Genomic DNA, 22,134 nt, shown 5'->3' with positions numbered 1-22,134 from the left:
CCGGGTGTGGATCAGTCGTGAGAGAGACTGTGATTGCTACTTATTGTTGCCATTGTTGCGAGTGAGCTTAACTATAAATAAAGTAATCTTCACTCTAAACACTAAGTCTTTTGCATTTTTCACCATTCAAGTGACTGTTACTTCATAAATATCAGTAATAAATGCATTTTTTTGATAACCTAGTAAAGTTAACTCATGTTTGCATGTCAGGGCAGCTATTGGATTGTAATGTATTAATAAATTAAATGAAACTGATTTTCCTCATTTGTATTTATTTCCATAAAGGCCTTCATTAGTAATTCTCCCAAGATGTTAAATTTTATTTAAATTCTCTGTAATTCTATTTAATTTCGACATAGTTGACAGAATCTCAAACAAAATCATTTATTGTTTCACCAACAAATGAGACAGTGTGTTTAAAGGTATTGTCTGCTTAGCTACATACAAACTGATGAATTAGCATAGTTGAAATTTTATCAGCTATGACCATGACGGTTGACAGCTGATTCAGCAGAAGAAGAAGAAAAAAAAAACACTGAGCATGAGCAAACCAGCATTAACCAGCATAGACTAGCACAGCATAATTTGGTGTTGGTTTAGCTGGTGGATCAGCACTGCAATGCTGGTCTACCAGCAAAACCAGCATAGACAAGCATAACCAGCACAGACCAGCATGATTTGGTGTTGGTTTAGCTGGTGGACCAGCATTGCAATGCTGGTCCACCAGCTAAAACCAACACCAAACCAGCATAGACCAGCATAAACCAGCATAACCAGCATAGACCAGCATAACCAGCATGGTTTGGTGTTGGTTTAGCTGGTGGACCAGCATTGCAATGCTGGTTCACCAGCTAAACCAACACCAAACCAGCATAGACCAGCATAAACCAGCATAGACCTGTCACACAAGGCAGGTCAGGACTCGAGCAGGGAACCACGCTACCGAGGCAGAATGGAGTTGTAACTGGTTTTATTGTATGAGGATGGAAGTGGACGAGGAGATGGGTTCAGGGGAGCGGCATGTCGGGTGAGGGTTCTGGCAGGAAAGGTAGAAGGGAGCCGGGGGATCGGCAGCTGTAGAGGCTCTGGAGGGGAGCAGAGTGCAGCAGCAGGTGTTGGGAGTGGATCCCTGACGGCTATTAATCCTCGGTGGTTCAGGGCAGGCAGGAGGCGTAAAGATACGACGGGTCTGAGGGGGTCCAGGAGGCCAGGAGGGTTGGGGAAAACCAAGGAGGGAGCTCAGGGGCAACAAAGTCCACACAGTTCTGGGGGTAGGCAGGTATGGGAGTCCGGACAGCAGATCTGAGGTAGGCAGAGGACAAAAACACGTTAGTTTGAAGCTCAAAATACAACAGGATCTTAACAATGGCAAGACAGCAACTGACTCATGAGTCTAGTGCAACAATCTGGCGGAGAATGGATGAGAGAGCCGGTCTTTTATTGCCAGGTAGGTGATTAGTGATATGGGCGTCAGCTGTCCGGGCTCCAGGGTAACACTGATTAGACAGATGGGAGGCAGCTGGTGGCCGTACTCCGTATCATGCCCTGCAGAGGAGAGAGTGAGGAAGGGAAGGAGGGAGGGAGAGAGAAAAAGGGAGATACGAGGGAGGAAAAGGAAATAAAAAGGAGGGAGAGGGTCTTGGGGGAGCCAGGTGGGAGAGGGTGGAGAGGGAGCCTTGACAAGACCAGCATGGTTTGGTGTTGGTTTAGCTGGTGGACCAGCATTGCAATGCTGGTCCACCAGCTAAAACCAACACCAAACCAGCATAGACCAGCATAAACCAGCATAGACCAGCATGAAATGCATGCTGGTCTATGCTGTTTTTTTCAGCAGGGACATCACCTGTGTTACAGCAGCTGTTATAAACCTCAGCTGCTGCCTGAATGTTTGTGGTTTGTTTCAGCTGGATTTTGTTGCTTCTTGTGTAAATATCGTTGTAACATACAGATGAGTTGACCACTTCTAAGATTACGCTGGATGTAAGTTCCTGTTTAGCAATGACAGCGCAATAGGAAAAACAGAAAAGACCAAATGTTATGCTAAATGCATTAACCTAGCCAAAATTGCCCTCATGGGTTAAGAACACCTAATTATGTTCATTGGTTTCCATTTTTGACACATCCTGTCTCCTTTCTGTCTCTCTTATATCTTTTTCTCTTCAGACCACCAATATATGCAGCAGATATGTCAGTGAACTCCTCATCAAACTCCACAGATGGTCCGCTGACTCGCTGCAATGATATTAGAGTTAACCTGTACATGTACATTGCTGTAGCTGCATTGAGAATCCTACTCCTACTCCCTCTCTCCGCCTTTGTCCTCTACCTGGGTCTCCAAAGATGGCGTCAGCAGTGTTCCACTAAAGCAGCAGCTCATTCTGACATCTTCACCTACCACGTGGCCTCCATGCAGCTGATCGGAGTTCTGGGGATCTTCTTCTACTGCAGTGGTAGATACACTGATCACCCTGTTTTGATGAAAGTAGCAGTGTTTACTTTTTCTGTCCCATTGAGTGGAGAGGTGTTTTTTCACGTCCTGACCTGTGTGGAGCGCTACCTGGCTGTTGTCCATCCCATCACCTACATGGGGCTGAAAAATGCTCGTGGGGTCAGAATCAGAAACATCTGGATTGGATGTGCTTGGCTGCTGAGTTTCGGGATAAATTTTACAAATATAGGCTTTCCTCACTTCATCTCCATCATAACACTCGGCCTTACTGTTTTCTTCATAATAGTCATATCTTTCTGCAGCCTGTTGGTTCTCTGTATTCTGATCCGTCCGGGTCCGGGGGAAGGAGGTGGGGAAAAGGAGCGGGTTGACCAAACAAAGCAGAGAGCTTTCTACACCATCACAGCTATATCAGTCACTGTTTGGTTGTGGTTTGTTGGGTTGACGGTTTCCACTGCTGTGGAGATGTCACCTCAGCTGAGCAAAAGTGTTCGCTGTCTGGTGCCGATGAGTGTCCTCTGGTTTAACCTGCCCAGCAGTTTGGTGTCTCCTCTGTTGTATCTACACAGGGCTGGAAAACTATTATGTTGCTGTGGAAAAAAATGAGTGAAAACAAGGACCGTATCTTAAGAAATCAGACCTTTGCAGTAAAAACAACTGGATAACAGAAGAAACTCTGATGTATGTTAGGTCGCTAATATATTATGCTATGTAGTTAATTACTATTATGTTTATTGAGTGACATAGATTGTTGGATTGTTTTGCAACAGCTGCGGTCTTGCTAGGTGACTGCAATGATGAGTGCTCAACCTGGGGAGCTGAGGGAAACTGAACTTGAGAAATCCAATGATTAATCGCTTAGTTGATGAATAAAGTAGTTGACGACTGTTTTAATAAAGGATTCATCATTTCAGGATGTCATCCAGCCTTTGACAACAAGGTTTTCTTGGTTCCTTTTGCCGAAATTGGCATTTGATAAGTTCTGGAGGTTAACATACGATGATATTCTGAATATAAATATTTAGCACAGTCTCACTCCCAATTTATCACATACTGACACTCAGCCAGGACCATTTAGTGGAACATCTGAATGCACTGGAGGCCTTTATGATATATATTTTTTAACATGCAGAGTTACAATGGCAGAATCAGGCACCGTGAGTGTCGTCACAGTCATTCCATTGTTGGTGTGAATGACAAGTTTGGCTTGCAACATGCGAGTGTAGATAAAAAAGCAAACAAAAATATTCAAGTAAATTAAAAAAACACAGGAGGACAAAGAAATAGTGGTTGGAAAACCTGCACTCATATGTGATCTGATATTTGTATCTGCATTCCATACTGACTTTGGTTGCAACACCAAACAAAACCTTGTGTTATTCTTTCAGAAGTCAGAAAATGCATGTATCTAATGATCTGGGAATGGGAAAATTGGAATATAATATCATATTTTACACAGTAATACAGGATATGTAGCAGATTGTTTATTCTAGCACTTGACTCAAAGAAGGGATGCACATTGCTAACTTCAATACTGGAATTTATAATAGGAAACTTTACAATCTCATTATCTAACTGATGGTTTGACAATCAAACTGCCTAAACAACAGATAGCTGAAGAATACCTCAATAACCTTATTTTTGCCCAATCCAATGGGTGTCAAGCTACAATGCTAACCACCACTAATACTGCCATTTAAACAGCTTTGGAGGCAATGTGGGCAATACTGAGGAAGAAGAAAGTCACATGGATTTCAAAAGATAGTTTCTCCAGTTCTGGTGCATTATTTGTCAGTCATCAATTAAACAATGTGATACGAGTGCAGTGGTTTATAAAGGTGTTTGGAAAGTAGAAAAATATAGCTTTTATATTGCAGTTGTATTTTATATAGGAATTGATAAAGTGTTGAATGTTAGCAGGGTGTTAATAGGTCTTTTGGATGATTGTACATTCATCACAAGGTGGTTACTAACACTTTCACAGGGATTTCTGTTGATTTTATCAAACATTAGAGGTGTTTTCTTGAGTGCATTTGTTGGTTTTGTATAGTTGCTACTTACCTATTTCTAACCTCAACTTTATAACCCCCTAAGCTCTATAAAATCACAAGGCCCAGTAAAATGTCCTCATAGATACGCACACAGAGAAAACAGTAGATTTGTAGACTATTTTTAAATGTGTGTCCATGTCATGTACAATTATAATCTGTGTTTTGGTTGTGTGATCTCTGATGTTAGGCATATTTTTGTGGTGTTATTGTTTCTTGCGTAGTGCCATTTTTCATCTTAACTTTATAACCTAAAAAATTGTAACTGGTGATTTCCAGCAATAATGTCCTCATAGTGCAAATGTGTCCTCACCATGATGGTTGTAGCTGGTCCACAGAAAGATTGTTATACAAGCAGCATACACACACGCAGAGCAAAGAGCTGATTTGAAAACTGTATTCAAAACTAAAGTGTGTCTGCATAATGCAGAATTTTGGAGTGTTTCTATAGCTTCATGTTTCAAATCTTAGCTTAATAACCTAAAAAAACAACAACAAAAAAAAAACAAGTAGTGATTTCCAGTACAAATGTTCTCATAGTGCAGATTTGGCCACACCATGACGGTTATAGAGGGTCCCCAGACAGATAGTTACACAAGCGCACATACACACACAGAGCAAAGAGGTGATTTGAATCCTGTATTCAAATCTGATGTGTGTCTATGTGATGTACAAATGTAATTGACTGATGAATTACATTATTGTTTCCAAATGACAGAATAAATGACATCATGTTTGGGTTGTGTAATCTCTGATGTTTGTTCATGCAGCACATGAAAGATCAACTGATGTCAGAGGAGCTTCATTAGTTTGGGTTGTGATGCTCTGTGATTAAATAAGCTGTGAATTTTTTTCAAGTCCTGTCAGCAGGAGAAATAGGAAAAGAACATTTGCCTTTTTCAATTTGCCGTGAAAGTTTCAGAAAATCTGCATCAATGGTTTTTTCATGTAAAACATCCTCACAGTCCTGCTGCCACCTGCTCTGCACATATTAATGCTTATATGAACCAAAGCCCAGCGAACAGTACTCAGTGAGTTCTGAGACTCTGGAGAAAGACTTTCAGAAAGACTGACACTGCTGAAAAGGTGAGTTTATTGAACAATATCAGACCGTATGTAGTTATTTCTGTTCATTCTTGAATGAAGCTGATAACAAAAGAAGAAGAAGAAGAAATATCTCCTTGTTATCTCAATTTGTTTCTATTCATAACGTTCACAGTTTGGACTTACAGTCATCAACTGTTGTCTTTTTCATAGTGTAGTATTATTGCAAATGTATAAAACCTTTACAATACAACAGACATGTTTAACAATCAGTCAGAAAGCGAAATAGTTTATTCAGAGACATTTATGGGTGTAATTCCTGCTCTGCATCTACGATGGCATATTGGGACCATTATAAATAAAAGAAAAAAAAGCACAGTAGGTGATTGAAAAAGCAACGCTGGATCTTAGAGACTCCACCAGTTTTGATCAAATTGTTAATATTTTACTGAGATATATTCTCTCACAAATTTACGATTTTCTCATCTCAAAGACTTTTTCTGTATCTTTCTCATGAAATTGTGAGTTTGATTTAGAAATTCAGAGCTTCTTTTTTTCTCCGTATTTCTGTATGCCAACAAGCAAAACTGTATCTAAAGGCCTCTTTTAAAGAAAAATGTGTATTTATATTAAAGAGAACACTGCAACACAGCTAATAATTTAAAAAGCTTATTCTGGATTGACTCCCCAACATAATTTGCTTGTTTACATGACTTTATTTTGCAGAAATAAGTGAATCTGTTTATTATAACTGTTCCCTTGAAATGACTCTTATAGTTTACACGATAAAATCTTGGTTTGAGCACACCAATCAGCAACAATTTATCATTTATCTAACTTTCTTTACACTTGTGTTAATAATTGGCTCTCTCTGCTCTCAATGCGTGTTCTACTCTTCAGGGTTTTGTATTTTTAAAGACATTTCTAGCTGGTTGATCACATCCACCTCAAACGTAATGAGAAAATCCCTCAGATCTTTATTGTGTTCAATATGAATTTTGAATGATCAGTGTTGACCTGGCAGCCTGGTAGAGTTTGATGTTTGACCAAGAAACAGAAATTTGTTGAGGGGTGAAGGATGTTCAAAAAATTTAAAAAAAAAATCCTGGCACAAGTGGTGGAAAGTGATGTCTGATGTGGCCGTCAGGATTGTCTGGTGAAAAATGGCTCAAAGTTACGCCAACAAAACCGTAACAATGTGGCACTCACGCTGCATTTTACCCACATATATGAAATTCAATTACTACATGCAAAATCCCAAGACTTAACAAAAGCCGGATGGGTCCAAACCACAAACCCACAGTTGTTGGGTTTTTTTTGTTGCCATTTACAGGTATTGCACTTCATCAAGCTTATCCTAGAGAATTAACCTGATCAACATCATATTTGGTCAGTCTGATCTAAAGATCTTTGTAATGCAAAGGTCCCGGCTGATCACTCAACAGTGTGTCTGTGACAGCTTCATTTATTTTGTTGTTGTAACTCACATTAACATTATCCAATTTGTCAAAGAATGTTTTTATGCTTGATAAGAGTCCTGGTCTACATGCACGTACTGCATCATAATCATAGCGCCAACTACAGACAAGAGGCATCTGGCACAACAGGGATCATGTGATTTACATGAAGTTTACAATGTTTTACACATGTTGTAGAGCAGCATCAGATAATTGTGGTGAGGGTTCTGTAAAGCTACATAGACAGAGAAGATGATGTAAATCCATTGTGCATCTATTGACAAGAGTTCAGGCATGACTACATAACATGATCACATTATCATCCATCAACTTCAGCAGTGTAAGGAGGACCTAGTCATTGCTGCTTGCAGCTTTAATTTGGAAATGAGTTTGTTTTTTTCACGACATGGCCAGATAAGACAACATTACATGTCAGGTACTATTTATTAACAGCAGTGCAACAGATGAGACAGTTAGTTTCACTTCTGAACCTGGGGTGTGGTACCTTGATTGTTTCACAGCACAGTTCCTGAAGAAGATGAAATAAAACCTAACTATGTCCATTTCTCTCTTTTTTTCCTTCTCGACACCTCCTATCTTCTTATTTGTGCCCCTAATTTATTTTTCTTATCAGACCCACAATATATGCAGCAGATATGTCTGTTAACTTCTCATCAACCTCCAATTTTCTTCTGGGTGTACGATGTGCTAACATCAGAGTTAGCCTGTACATGTATGATAGCATCGCTGCGTTGAGAATCCTCCTCCTCCTCCCTCTCTCCACCTTCATCCTCTACCTGGGTCACCATCGATGGCGGCAGCAGCGTTTCTCTAAAACAGCAACTCACTCTGACATCTTCACCTACCACCTGGCCACCATGGAGCTGCTCTGGGTTTTGGGGACCTCCTTCTTTCTTTGGGCCCAATATGCTCAATATTTAGCATCACTATTGGTAGGAATGTATATTTGTTTAATATGTACATTTGGAGAGCTATTCTTTCACATCCTGACCTGTGTGGAGCGCTACCTGGCTGTTGTTCATCCCATCACCTACATGGGACTGAGAAATACTCGTGGGGTCAGAATCAGAAACATCTGTATTGGATGTGTTTGGCTGCTGTGTTTTGGTCTGTCGGGTATTGCTCTACTAATCTTGAATATCTACATTAACATCATCACACTTTGCCTTTTGGTTTTATCCACAATAGTCTTATCTTTCTGTAGCCTGTCGGTTCTCTCTGTTCTGATCCGTCCACGTCTGGGGGAAGGAGGTGAGGAAAAGCAACGGTTTGACCAATCAAGACAGAGAGCGTCCTACACCATCACAGCCATATCAGTCGCAGTCTGGTTGTGGTTTGTTGGGCTCATTGTTGCCATTGTTGTGGACATGTCACCTCAGCTGAGTGAAAGCGTTCGCTGCACAGTGATGACAGGTTTAGGATGGTTGAACCTGCCCAGCAGTTTGGTGTCTCCTCTGCTGTATCTGCACAGGGCAGGAAAACTGTCATGGTGCTGTTTAAACAGTGAGTCATAGACTGGAAATGAGTAAAGCAGACCTTCATGGTTTTAATGATTGGATGAAAGATAAGAAATTTAAGGGTTTTCTTGTTCTTGTTGTATCTGTAGAACTGTAATGATAAATCAATTAGCTGACATCTATTAAATTAATTGTAAACTATATCTGGCTTTGGATCACGACATCAGTTTGGTTCTTTATGCAGAAAATGAATTTATGGTGAATCACGTTTTGTGTCATTCTGGAGTGAAGTGTTCTTAAAGTTTAGGAAACTTTTCCCAATGATATACAGGAGATGATATTCTGAATATGAATACTGAGCGGGGTCTTGTGGGGAATATTCATCTTACATATCTATTAAACTATCATGTTTTTATTGCTTTCTGCTTATTACTTATAATCATTTTAATTACTCTTTTGCTTATCAATTACAATCATCATTTTAATACTTTTTTACTTATCATTTTAATTACTTTTTACTTATTGCTTATGATCATCATTTTATTACTTTTACTTGCAATCATCATTTTAATTACTTTTGCTTATTACTTATGATCATCATGTTATTACTTTTATTCATTACTTACAATCATCATTTAATTACTCTTTTACTTATTACTTATATTCATCATTAACCTTTGTTGATCATATTATGTGTGCTTGCAACTTGTATTAACCCTATAATCAAATATATTAAGGTGCTTATGAATGCATGTTTCAGTTCTAGCTCATAACCTGGAAAAAGTGTTGATCTAAGCAGGTTGTGCAGGTTTCAACATCTAACTTAAAGGAAAGTGTGTTTAAGGTAAATGCTTGATGCTCCACTTGACTAAAAGGCTTGTGGTTAAAACTGACCTTTCAAAGAGCTGAGGGGAAAACTTTCCCCCTCGCTTCAAACTGACAAACTGAAATAAGAATAACATCTAGGATGGCAGTTTAGCGTGGACAGGTGACAGTTTTAAAATAAAAGTGAAGAACATCCGTTAAAACTATGCAATACCTGGAAGAAAGAGGGGGGTCTGCGGTTACAGAGATGTGCAACTTGTCACGCACTCACAGAGGACAGAGACAGGGCAAAAGGTTCAAACAACAGCTAGATGTTTAAACAAGAATAAAAGTTAAAGTATTAAACCATAAAACAATATTGGGGAATTAAGATTAAAATATAATGTTCATAAGAAAAATACTTAAAAGAAAATGTAATCAACAATGTCTTAAATTAACAGTAAATTGGGGACAGCCATCGAAATCTTATATTAACCTATGAGGATCCTAGATTAAAATAGGGATAAAATCAGATTAATCTGCCTTATACAGATAATTAAATTATTGATATTGTTGTACTATTATTAAATATAAAATTTAATAAGCTGAATTAATAAAACTCAAAGCTCAGCATAAATTGAGCAAGAAGCTCAGACCTGTTGTCTGCAGAGAGCTGAGTTGTCGTCTGTGCAAAGCTCACAGGAAGTCACACCTCAGGCAGGCACATACACACACATGCAAAGTACTCTCAATACAGGGTGAAGACGGCTGTGGTTGGACGAAGACTGAAGACATCCAGCAGTGTGAACCAATCAGAAGATAACACCTTCTTAGTTAAAAACTCATGTAATAGTTTAGAATTCACTCTTTGTTGCGAACAGCTGCATGCAGAGGAATATTGTCTTAGTTTTAGTCAAATCTGATGTCAGCTAGAACAACAGAGAGTCTGCATGCATGCATTTCTGTACTATCCAATGCGTTTTTACTAAATATTCTTAAATGAATATTTTGACTCTGAGTCATCCTTGTCTCAGAGTGTTTTTTCCTCATTAACAGTACCAAAGAATCCGCTCTGACAGTCTCACAACCGGTCTCACATACAGCCACTATGTCAGGGCTACTTGATGCTTCCCTTTAGCATACGTTTTCAACATGTAGGGTAATCTGATGTAACTACAAAAAATAATGCTCACATGAGAGGTGTTTGCCTGATTCATGCTACTGCTCCCTTTTAATCATGAGAAATTTACCTTATAACGTAGTCAATGTTTAGAAAGTAGGTATTTTAACACAAAAGGAGGTCTTGTAACTTTATTTAATTTTACCAAGTAGTTTCTGGCCAAAACGTAACTAAGTACTTTGTTGTCTTTGCTCTTTTTCAGGTAATAAGAAATTTGCCTTGTTAAAAAGTGATTGTTATGAAAGGATATATTTTATTCAAACCAGCATCTTTTACTTAACTTTCCTAAGTAGTTTTTGTGTCTAAATTTAACCAAATAGTGTGGTGTGTACATTTAGCAAAATGATCTTTGTACCTGTATTTAACCAGGTAGCTTTGATGCACATATTTAATCAAATACTTTTGGTGGATAATGATAACTAATTAGTCTTTTTACCTAAACTTAACCAAGTAGATTTCATACCTAAATTTAACCAAGTACTGTAGTTCTGGTGTTCACATTTAATGCAGATTTTTGGTGTATGAATGTAACCACGCAATTTTAATTTCACTGGATTTAACCGGGTGGTTTTGGTGCCATAGAGACAATCAAATAGTTCATAATAGAACACTAAAATTAATTAAAGCTAAAGCGGAACTTCACATGAAGCAAATCTCTAAAAGTGAGTTTTCAGAAATGATTTAAAATAATTTAATCGTGAGTTTGATAATGTTATGTAAGTTCAGTGCTTATTAAAGGTCTTTATAGGTAGTCAAGTTTAGGTTGATAGAGCAGTTTAGTTTTATTGAGGGACTGATATGATGTTAGGTGTCTGCTGGATGTTACTACGTGTTTTGTTTAATTTTACATTGATTGGTGGAGGTACTTGCTAGTGTGCATTGATTTTTTTGGCATGGTGTTTTTTCTTTAAAGGAGTAACAAGTTACCTGTTTCTCACCTTAACTCTGTACCACTCAAGCTCTTTGAACTGGAGACCAGCAAAAATGTCCTCATAATGCAGACCTGTGTTACTGTGAGGGCTTCATGTGGTCCTCAGAAGGATAACAAAACAAGCCCACACGGCAGAGTAAAGAGGTCATTTGAATCTTGTATTCAAATCTAGTAATGTGTCTGTGTAATGTACAAATCAAAAGGTGTGATGCATTATTAATGTAATCAAATGACAATAAATAGTACATTTTTTGGCTGTGTGATCTCTGATGTTTATCCTTGTTCATCCAGGCAAAACTTCCCAAGATGATGGACTACTTTTTATAGACACTGTACATTAACTGTGATATAGACAGACTTTCTGTGTGTTTCCTGCATGTGCTTCATAAGAACCATGAGTACAAATAAAGCAATAATACAAATATTTTGATTAAACTATTGGTTAAATAAACCACTGAGTGTGACCTGTGAACACATCACAACAAAGTCAGAGTTTTTTTCTTTGATAAAGAGATTTTAATGAAAGCAGCAAAATTACATTAATGAGGATTTGACTTCACACACAATTATCTACTTTCCATTAAATGTGTTTTTAGGCTTCAATAAATGAAAAATGGAACTAGTCACACAACAAAAGCAGCAAGTAAAAAGGGAACATTAATTGAAATTACAATGTTGATATAGGATATCTATTTAACCTCAGAAAAGAAAACAGCCAACTGTGGTAGACGAGCAAGGGAAATTTATCATGCAACACAGTTATTTTAAATCCAGATTGCAAGTTCATGATGATATGATGAAACGTCTGCAAGTGTTTTTTGATGCTGCTCCATTATAAGAAAAGTACTGGGCCAAGAATTGATCTTTGTGGCACACCAGAAGCTAATGAAGCAAAGCCACTATAATCCATTATTTATGTGCACTGATCCCATCCAACAAATGCTACTAAGTAGCTTAGGAATAGAAAAGTTTGAAAACTTTTTTTGAGTAAGAATGTGCTTTCTGGATGGCACAAGATGTGGATTCCTAGAAGTCCCAAAAGAGAACAATTTTTAATTTATGTATATTTGGGTCACACCTCTTACCAGTTTGTAATATGTGAACGAAGAATGAAATATTTTTGTTGTACATTTGCTTTGAGCACTTGTTTGATTATTAAAGTGAATCAGCTGTCACAGTTCCGTTCCTCTGCCCTGTCTGTCTAGTTGTCTGTCTGTCTAGTTGTCTCCCATCCGCTTCTCTGCCCTGTCTTTCCCCTGCAGCTCGGTGCCTGAGTGGAGTCTGGCTTCTCCAGCTGACTCCACTCAGGCAATCAACTAGCTCCACGGCTCCCGGGCAGCTGACAATCATCATGCTAACGACTCACCTCTGCAATAAATACCGGCTCAGCCTTCCACTCCCTGCCAGAGTATTGAACAAGAAACCACGCAGTTTGGTTCTCTCTCTAGCCTTTAACATCTTCTGTTTTAAGTTCTGCCGTATTCTGACATTGTTTTCTCCTGTTTGTTCAGTTCAGCTGCTCGGGAACCCCCACTCCTGCCTGGAACCCCCACTCCTGCCTGGAACCCCCCACTCCTGCCTGGATCCCCCACTCCTGCCTGGAACCCCCACTCCTGCCTGGAACCCCCACTCCTGCCTGGAACCCCCACTCCTGCCTGGAACCCCCACTCCTGCCTGGATTCCCCACTCCTGCCTGGACCCCCACTCCTGCCCGGAGCTCCCCGCTCCTGCACCCTGGTTTTCCCCCACCTAGCCACCTTTACTCACCCCCGCACAATAAAACACTTTCTCCTCAACCAGCCTTGGTGGTGTGGCTCTCTGCTCGGGTCCACCAGCTCCGATTCGTGACAGAATACTCTGGCCAAACATGGACCCAGAGAACTCACCACCAAGGCCGGACCAGCCCACTCCATTCGACATCAGGCAATTACACCAAACCTTCCGTCTGCTTACTACAAACTATCAGAAGATGAGCTCTCAACTCACCATTTTAGCCAGCCAGATATCCCAGGAAGCCCCCGACCCGACCCGGATTATTCAATACAGCCAAGCCCTACAAGATGTTGCCGCCACAAAGGCACAACTAAACCACTTCGTCACCCTGCTCAACCAAGTTTGCTCGTCTCCAGCCCAGCCCAAACCATTTTCCCTTCCACCAGTGCCATCAGTCCCGGACCCAGCCGTCATCCAGACCCTAACCCAAGGCACACCCGTGGACATCTTCTCCTCCTGCGAGGAGCATAGCATTTTTTTCAATGTGCTGTACGAGTTGTGGGAGAAGTGGAGGGAAGATCCCCAAGACTCACACATAATCTTGGGCCGCAAGCTAGCAGGCCAGCGACCCGGATTAGTCGACGATTTACCTGCTTACCTTCATGAATTCTTGGGCGCTCCGCTGACTGACCCGCCTGCTGACTCCCCTGGTAGCCAACCGGGCCCAGTCTCCTTGCCGCCTAAGGAATCACCTGTCAAGCGGCCTGGCCGTCAAAGACGCAAAGCCAGGAGGCACCATGACCCCCCGGCTCCCGCTCCAGTCCCCGCGGAGGTCGACGACGCTCCGCCTCCAGTCCCCGCGGAGGTCGACGACGCTCCGCCTCCAGTCCCCGCGGAGGTCGACGACGCTCCGCCTCCAGTCCCCGCGGAGGTCGACGACGCTCCGCCTCCAGTCCCCGCGGAGGTCGACGCTCCGCCTCCAGTCCCCGCGGAGGTCGACGACGCTTCGCCTCCAGTCCCCGCGGAGGTCGACGACGCTTCGCCTCCAGTCCCCGCGGAGGTCGACGACGCTCCGCCTTCTGTCCCCGCGACCTCAGCGGCCTTAGAAGGCCATAAAGCCTTCCCTGAGCCCCTGGATCCTGCGCCGCCCCCGGAGGGGCCCCTGGATCCTGCGCCGCCCCCGGAGGGGCCCCTGGATCCTGCGCCGCCCCCGGAGGGGCCCCTGGATCCTGCGCCGCCCCCGCTCCCTGAGGAGGCCGTCGACACCCCGCCTCCGCTCCCTGAGGAGGCCGTCGACGCCCCGCCTCCGCTCCCTGAGGAGGCCGTCGACGCCCCGCCTCCGCTCCCTGAGGAGGCCGTCGACGCCCCGCCTCCGCTCCCTGAGGAGGCCGTCGACGCCCCGCCTCCGCTCCCTGAGGAGGCCGTCGACGCCCCGCCTCCGCTCCCTGAGGAGGCCGTCGACGCCCCGCCTCCGCTCCCTGGAGCCTCGGCGGTTTTGGAGGGGCCTGGGGTCTCCCCCAAGTCCATGAAGAGGCTTTGCGCTTCCCATCCGGCTCCGCCCCCGGAGGACCCACCGGACCCGGCTCCGCCCCCGGAGGACCCACCGGACCCGGCTCCGCCCCCGGAGGACCCACTGGACCCGGCTCCGCCCCCGGAGGACCCACCGGACCCGGCTCCGCCCCCAGTCCAGCCTCCAGCCCGGCCCCTCTGCCCTGTCCGGCCCCCGGGCCGTCCGCCGGAGCGGCCCCTCTGCCCTGTCCGGCCCCGGAGCCGTCCGCCGGAGCGGCCCCTCTGCCCTGTCCGGCCCCGGAGCCGTCCGCCGGAGCGGCCCCTCTGCCCTGTCCGGCCCCGGAGCCGTCCGCCGGAGCGGCCCCTCTGCCCTGTCCGGTCCCGGAGCCGTCCGCCGGAGCGGCCCCGCCTGTCTGTCCGGTCCCCGGGCCGTCCGCCGGAGCGGCCCCGCCTGTCTGTCCGGTCCCCGGGCCGTCCGCCGGAGCGGCCCCGCCTGTCTGTCAATCCCCAGGACCGTCCTCTGGAGCAGTCTATTCCGGCTTTACCGCCCCCGGGCCGTCCCCCCGAACGATCCACCCTGTCTGTCAAGTCCTGGCCCGTCCGGCCGCCAGGCCACCCTCTGAAGCGGGCCCTCCGCCCGGTCCGGTCTCGACCTGTCCCGCCTTCGGGCCGTTCCCCGAAACGGACCCTCCGGCTTGCCCAGCCTCGACCGGGCCGCCCACCGGAACGGACTCTCTGCCCTGCTCATCCACGTCCAGTCCGACCCCCAGGCCGCCCACCGGAACGGACGCTCTGCCCTGCTCATCCACGTCCAGTCCGACCCCCAGGCCGCCCACCGGAACGGACTCTCTGCCCTGCTCATCCACGTCCAGTCCGACCCCCAGGCCGCCCACCGGAACGGACTCTCTGCCCTGCTCATCCACGTCCAGTCCGACCCCCAGGCCGCCCACCGGAACGGACTCTCTGCCCTGCTCATCCACGTCCAGTCCGACCCCCAGGCCGCCCACCGGAACGGACTCTCTGCCCTGCTCATCCACGTCCAGTCCGACCCCCAGGCCGCCCACCGGAACGGACTCTCTGCCCTGCTCATCCACGTCCAGTCCGACCCCCAGGCCGCCCACCGGAACGGACTCTCTGCCCTGCTCATCCACGTCCAGTCCGACCCCCAGGCCGCCCACCGGAACGGACTCTCCGCCCTGCTCATCCACGTCCAGTCCGGCCCACGGTCCGTCCGCCGGAACGGATCCTCCGCCCACCGGAACGGACCCTCAGGCCCACTCATCCCCAGCCAGTCCGACCTACGGTCCGCCCGCCGGAACGGACCCTCCGCCCTATCCATCCTCGGCCAGTTGAGCCTTCGGGCCGACCCCCAGAGCTACTGCCCTGCTAGTTCGGTCCAGCCCATCCCTTCACTCAGTCCAGTCCGGTCCTGCTCTCAGTCCAGTCCAGTCCAGTCCTGCTCTCAGTTCAGTCCAGTCCTGTTCAGTCCTGTCCAGTCCAGTCCTGCTCTCAGTTCAGTCTACTCCAGTCCTGCTCTCAGTTCAGTCTACTCCAGTCCTGCTCTCAGTTCAGTCTACTCCAGTCCTGCTCTCAGTTCAGTCTACTCCAGTCCTGCTCTCAGTTCAGTCTACTCCAGTCCTGCTCTCAGTTCAGTCCAGTCCAGTCCTGCTCCCAGTTCAGTCCAGCCCGGCCCAGTCCTGTCCCTAGCTCCGCTCAGTCCAGCCCGGCCCAGTCCTGTCCCTAGCTCCGCTCAGTCCAGCCCGGCCCAGTCCTGTCCCTAGCTCCGCTCAGTCCAGCCCGGCCCAGTCCTGTCCTTTCCTTCAGTCCAGTCCAGTCCTGTCCTTTCCTTTCCTTCAGTCCTGTCCTTTCCTTTCCTTCAGTCCTGTCCTTTCCTTTCCTTCAGTCCTGTCCTTTCCTTCAGTCCAGTCCAGTCCTGTCCTTTCCTTCAGTCCAGTCCAGTCCTGTCCTTTCCTTCAGTCCAGTCCTGTCCTTTCCTTCAGTCCAGTCCTGTCCTTTCCTTCAGTCCAGTCCTGTCCTTTCCTTCAGTCCAGTCCTGTCCTTTCCTTTCCTTCAGTCCTGTCCTTTCCTTCAGTCCAGTCCTGTCCTTCAGTCCAGTCCTGTCCTGTCCTTTCCTTCAATCCTGTCCTTTCCTTCAGTCCTGTCCTGTCCTTCAGTCCAGTCCTGTCCTGTCCTGTCCTTTCCTTCAGTCCAGTCCTGTCCTGTCCTTTCCTTCAGTCCTGTCCTGTCCTTTCCTTCAGTCCAGTCCTGTCCTTTCCTTCAGTCCAGTCCAGTCCAGTCCTGTCCTTTCCTTCAGTCCAGTCCAGTCCTGTCCTTTCCTTCAGTCCAGTCCTGTCCTTTCCTTCAGTCCAGTCCTGTCCTTCAGTCCAGTCCTGTCCTGTCCTTTCCTTCAGTCCTGTCCTGTCCTTCAGTCCTGTCCTGTCCTTTCCTTCAGTCCTGTCCTGTCCTTCAGTCCAGTCCTGTCCTGTCCTGTCCTTCAGTCCAGTCCTTTCCTGTCCTGTCCTTCAGTCCAGTCCTTTCCTGTCCTGTCCTTCAGTCCAGTCCTTTCCTGTCCTTCACTCCAGTCCAGTCCTTTCCTGTCCTTCACTTCAGTCCAGTCCTTTCCTGTCCTTCACTTCAGTCCTGTCCTTCCCTTCTCTCAGTCCAGCCCTGTCCTCAGTTCCGTTCGGTCCAGCCCAGTCTTAGTTTATTCCCTCTCCCGTTCTCCCTTCCTGTCTGTTCCCCTCGTTTTTTCTGTCCTTTTGGTTCCTTCCGCCCTGTCTGGTCCCTGTGTCTGTCTGCTCCCTGGTTGCCCCAGTGGGCCTCTTTGGTTGGGTCCATGGGGCGCCAGGAGGCGCCCGTTGAGGGGGGGTACTGTCACAGTTCCGTTCCTCTGCCCTGTCTGTCTAGTTGTCTGTCTGTCTAGTTGTCTCCCATCCGCTTCTCTGCCCTGTCTTTCCCCTGCAGCTCGGTGCCTGAGTGGAGTCTGGCTTCTCCAGCTGACTCCACTCAGGCAATCAACTAGCTCCACGGCTCCCGGGCAGCTGACAATCATCATGCTAACGACTCACCTCTGCAATAAATACCGGCTCAGCCTTCCACTCCCTGCCAGAGTATTGAACAAGAAACCACGCAGTTTGGTTCTCTCTCTAGCCTTTAACATCTTCTGTTTTAAGTTCTGCCGTATTCTGACATTGTTTTCTCCTGTTTGTTCAGTTCAGCTGCCCGGGAACCCCCACTCCTGCCTGGAACCCCCACTCCTGCCTGGAACCCCCACTCCTGCCTGGAACCCCCCACTCCTGCCTGGAACCCCCCACTCCTGCCTGGAACCCCCCACTCCTGCCTGGATCCCCCACTCCTGCCTGGATCCCCCACTCCTGCCTGGAACCCCCACTCCTGCCTGGAACCCCCACTCCTGCCTGGAACCCCCACTCCTGCCTGGAACCCCCACTCCTGCCTGGAACCCCCACTCCTGCCTGGATTCCCCACTCCTGCCTGGACCCCCACTCCTGCCCGGAGCTCCCCGCTCCTGCACCCTGGTTTTCCCCCACCTAGCCACCTTTACTCACCCCCGCACAATAAAACACTTTCTCCTCAACCAGCCTTGGTGGTGTGGCTCTCTGCTCGGGTCCACCAGCTCCGATTCGTGACATCAGCTCACCTTGTTTACCATAACTAGTGTGACGAACATTACAAAAATTTAATGGAGATTTTCAAAAACTGGTTGAATGCAAATTCATCAATGTTTCAATCCATTACTTGATGGCTCTCTAATGCAATATATTCAGATTTTTCTTTTTAAACAAAAGTCGTGTTAACATTATTTTTATGCTTATTTTGAAATATCACAATTTTAAAAGTTGATATAAACATCAAAAAACACTTTCATTCTATGAAAAGAGTTTGTGCTGTGGGTTAGTTTCGATTTCTTTTCAAAGCGAGTTAATACCCTTCTTAAAAGACTGACAATCCTTTTCCTATTAAGCTCTGATCAATCAAACATTTAACTTTTTACATGATTAACTGTTTATGCTGGATACTCTTCCACTAAAATGAATGAATAATTAGATGAATTGAACAAACGAAAACAAATTTTTACATCTCTTCTTTTTGTTTGTTTCTCTCTCTTCATTAAGGTGTTTCTTGGACTTCTCCTTTGTTCTCTGTTTGTTACAGCTAACATAGTCCATACCACCACCTTCTGAAGGCACTATGCAACCTATTTTCTAAAACTGGTCAATTTGTATTTTCTTGTGTCTTTTTTTTTCTTTCTTCTGATACGAAGACTATATTGTTATCTGTTCCTCATTCCACACTGCTGTTACATCCTGGAAGTTTTCCTGCTCTGTGCAGAAACAGTAAAGGTAACACTAGACTGCTGGGCAGGTTGAACCAGGCCATAGATGCAACCAACGCACACTTAACACTGGGACTATCTGCTGTTGAGATGATCACCAAAGTGCTAAACAGACTACCTCCAAATCTCACCAACAGAACTCCCAGTATGATTACAACAGTCTGGAAAGCCCTACGCTTCAATTGGTCTACATGCACCCTGTCTTTGCCCACCTCCCCTGGTCGAGGACGAATCAGAACGCAGAGAATCGAAAGGCTGCAGAATGTTACAGTAAATATGGAAAAGGACATGAGGCAGAGCGGTGCAATGAAGGACTGGTAGAATTTTCTGGTCACCGTCATAAAACCCACCCCTGCAAAGCACAACAGCCAAATGCTCACAGTGCTGATGTATCTGATGTTAACGCCTGCTCCCTGTTTCAGTTTCATGTAGGTGATGGGGTGAACAACAGCCAGGTAGCGCTCCAAACAGACCAGGATGGGGAAGAACATCTGTGCAGACCAGGGAAAAATCTCAGTGACAATCCCCACTGACAGTAATTCAGGGATATCAATCAAACTGCTCACATTGCTAATGGCAGAACCCAATATTCCAATGAGCTCCATCACAGCCATGTTGTAGGTGAAGAAGTCGGAGTGACTCATGACGGCTGCAGAGGAGCGCTGCTGTTTCCATCGCTGGAATCCCAGATAGAGGATGCAGACAGAGGATGGAAGGTTGAAGACGATGTTGATAATGTTTGAGATAGTGACCATGTACAATGAAATGATGAAGTCTTTGCATACATTGAACGAGGAGGGGTGAAGAGGAAGGGAGTCATTGGTGGGGGATGAGAAGTTGACTGACATTTTCAAACAGTGGAGGTCTGATAAAGCAGAAAGACAAGAGGAAAAGGGGAAATTACACTCACAGAATTGGAAATGACAGAAGATAACTCTCAGAATACATCTATATTACACTGATACAAAAACATCTAGACCCAGAACATTGAGATCTAAACTATGCCCACTGAAACCCATTAAAGCTGCATTTTTTATGTGAATACCAATCTTTTAATCTGGAACAGACACTTTAATATTCTGCCTTTCATGGTTTTAATTCAGAAGCAAATGCACATTTAAAGGTCATTTTAGAAAAAAGTGAGAGCACAAAAAATAATAATGCATCAGAATCAATAACTTTACAAATCACTAACAAATCACAGACTACAATAATCAGACAAATCCCCGGTCACAAAACATCACCTTCATTCTTTCTATATAAAAGGCTTTAATTTTTCGTGCCTTTTTTGTCACAGAAACAAAAGTGGCATTTTTCAACCAAATTGACATTTAAATGGTTAAAATCTTGAAAACAAATAATTAGTCAATGGTTATGATCAAAATTGATGTAAGTTAATAACTTCACTGAAAGTGGAAAACAATAAGAATTTATGTTTGGAATGTCATTCTAATGCTTTTCTGTGCCCATTTGAAAATGCACCACATAATTGAAAATAAATAAAAATAAATAAAAGTTGTTTTGCCTTTGCTTGATACAGAAGTGGAGCTGGTGATCACCAAAGTTTGTACTATTTAGAGGGGAATATGAATGCCTGCAAAACAAATTCATTCATATTAAACTCAAAATCACAAATGTTGATCTCATGATGGCACTGGACAACAAGTCAGAATGAGACATATTCTGAGTACATAGATATCTGTAAAAAGTAGTTCCAATTCTTCAGTTAGTTGGGACAAAACCCTAAATGTCAACTTCATGGTGTTAAAAGGTCAGTGACAATCTTCAACATGTAGAAAATATTCCAAATAAATGAAAAGCATTGAATGAGAAGGTGCGTCCAAACTTATAACTGGTAGTGTCTATCTTTGTATGAAAACTATTGATAAGACAATATTTGAAAGGGTAAAGCAGTATGTTTTTGACACAGGGTTTAATCTGTTGGATCACCAAGGGATCCTGCTTCCACTGGGCATAGCACATGACATTGCAACCGGTTTTTGATTTGACTGTTACTATGCAGCTGTTCCGACAACAAAGTTCAGTTCTCTGGGGGTTTTTTTTTTGGTCAGTTTAACTGAGGATTTAAATTATGTTAAGCAAACAAAGACAAATCTAAAAATGTCAGGAAAAAAAACAGTGTTTAGTTTAAAACCAGTGAAACAACAATATAACAGGTAATTTTATAAACATGTAAACAAAGTTGGATATTTACTAACGACAAAGTTAAAAATATAAAGTGATGCCCACCTCGTCTGCAGTGACTCTTTCAGATCTTGTTCCCCCTTCAGCTCCAAACTCACTGACTGCTCTTTAACAGATGTTAATGTTTTCGAGTGTATTAATGTGTCAAAGTGACAGACAGCTGCAGGACTGTTGTTTTTGTATGCATGACGATAAACAAATGAAGGACTTCGTTTAAGGACAGAGCTGCAGGGTCAGCAGAAGATGAGCATCACTGGTTTTGATCAAGTGTTTGAAATGGAATAACAAATTAAATCCATGGGGGTTTTGTAGACAGATGTGAAATGTATGAGCAATGCATTTTCTCCTCCTTTCCTCAAAATCAAGTTGTGTTCATCTGTCATTTTGTCACTTTGACAGTATTCAAATAAGCTGCCAACAGAGTCTGGTTCTTATTCAAAGTAGTGTCAAGCTTTCCGTGTGTGTCCTGAGTGTGTTTCATAATGACCATGAATACAAACAGATGTCCTGCAATAAAAACATTCTTGGTGAGATTTAAAATTTAGCAAAGTCAAAAAAATAAATAAATCAGAGTGTAACTGTTAGCAGTAATTGTCTAATGACATTGCAACAACAGCAGATGTCCTCAAATTGGCTTGATTTGCACTTTGAATAATACGCAAAATCCACTGCATCTAAATGATCCGCAGGTCAAATCATGTCAGGTTAACTTTATTCACAGCAACAGAATTCATATAATGCATTCAGAGGTATGGAGTCCTCATTCACAATTTAGAAAGAAAATAAAAGATATAGACACACGCATAAATAATTGAGAAACATGGTTATCAATGCCAATGAAATTTTCAAAGGCAAAATTGTTAAAGTAATTGTTAGGGAAAAATCAGTTAGAGCATTGTAAATATATGAATAATACAGTCCCTGACAAAAATCTTGTCGCTTGTCCATTTTGTAGAAACAAC

Source organism: Acanthochromis polyacanthus, chromosome 24 (genome assembly GCF_021347895.1).
Source record: "Acanthochromis polyacanthus isolate Apoly-LR-REF ecotype Palm Island chromosome 24, KAUST_Apoly_ChrSc, whole genome shotgun sequence".
Lineage (NCBI taxonomy): Eukaryota > Metazoa > Chordata > Actinopteri > Pomacentridae > Acanthochromis > Acanthochromis polyacanthus.
This window is presented reverse-complemented; position numbering follows the sequence as displayed.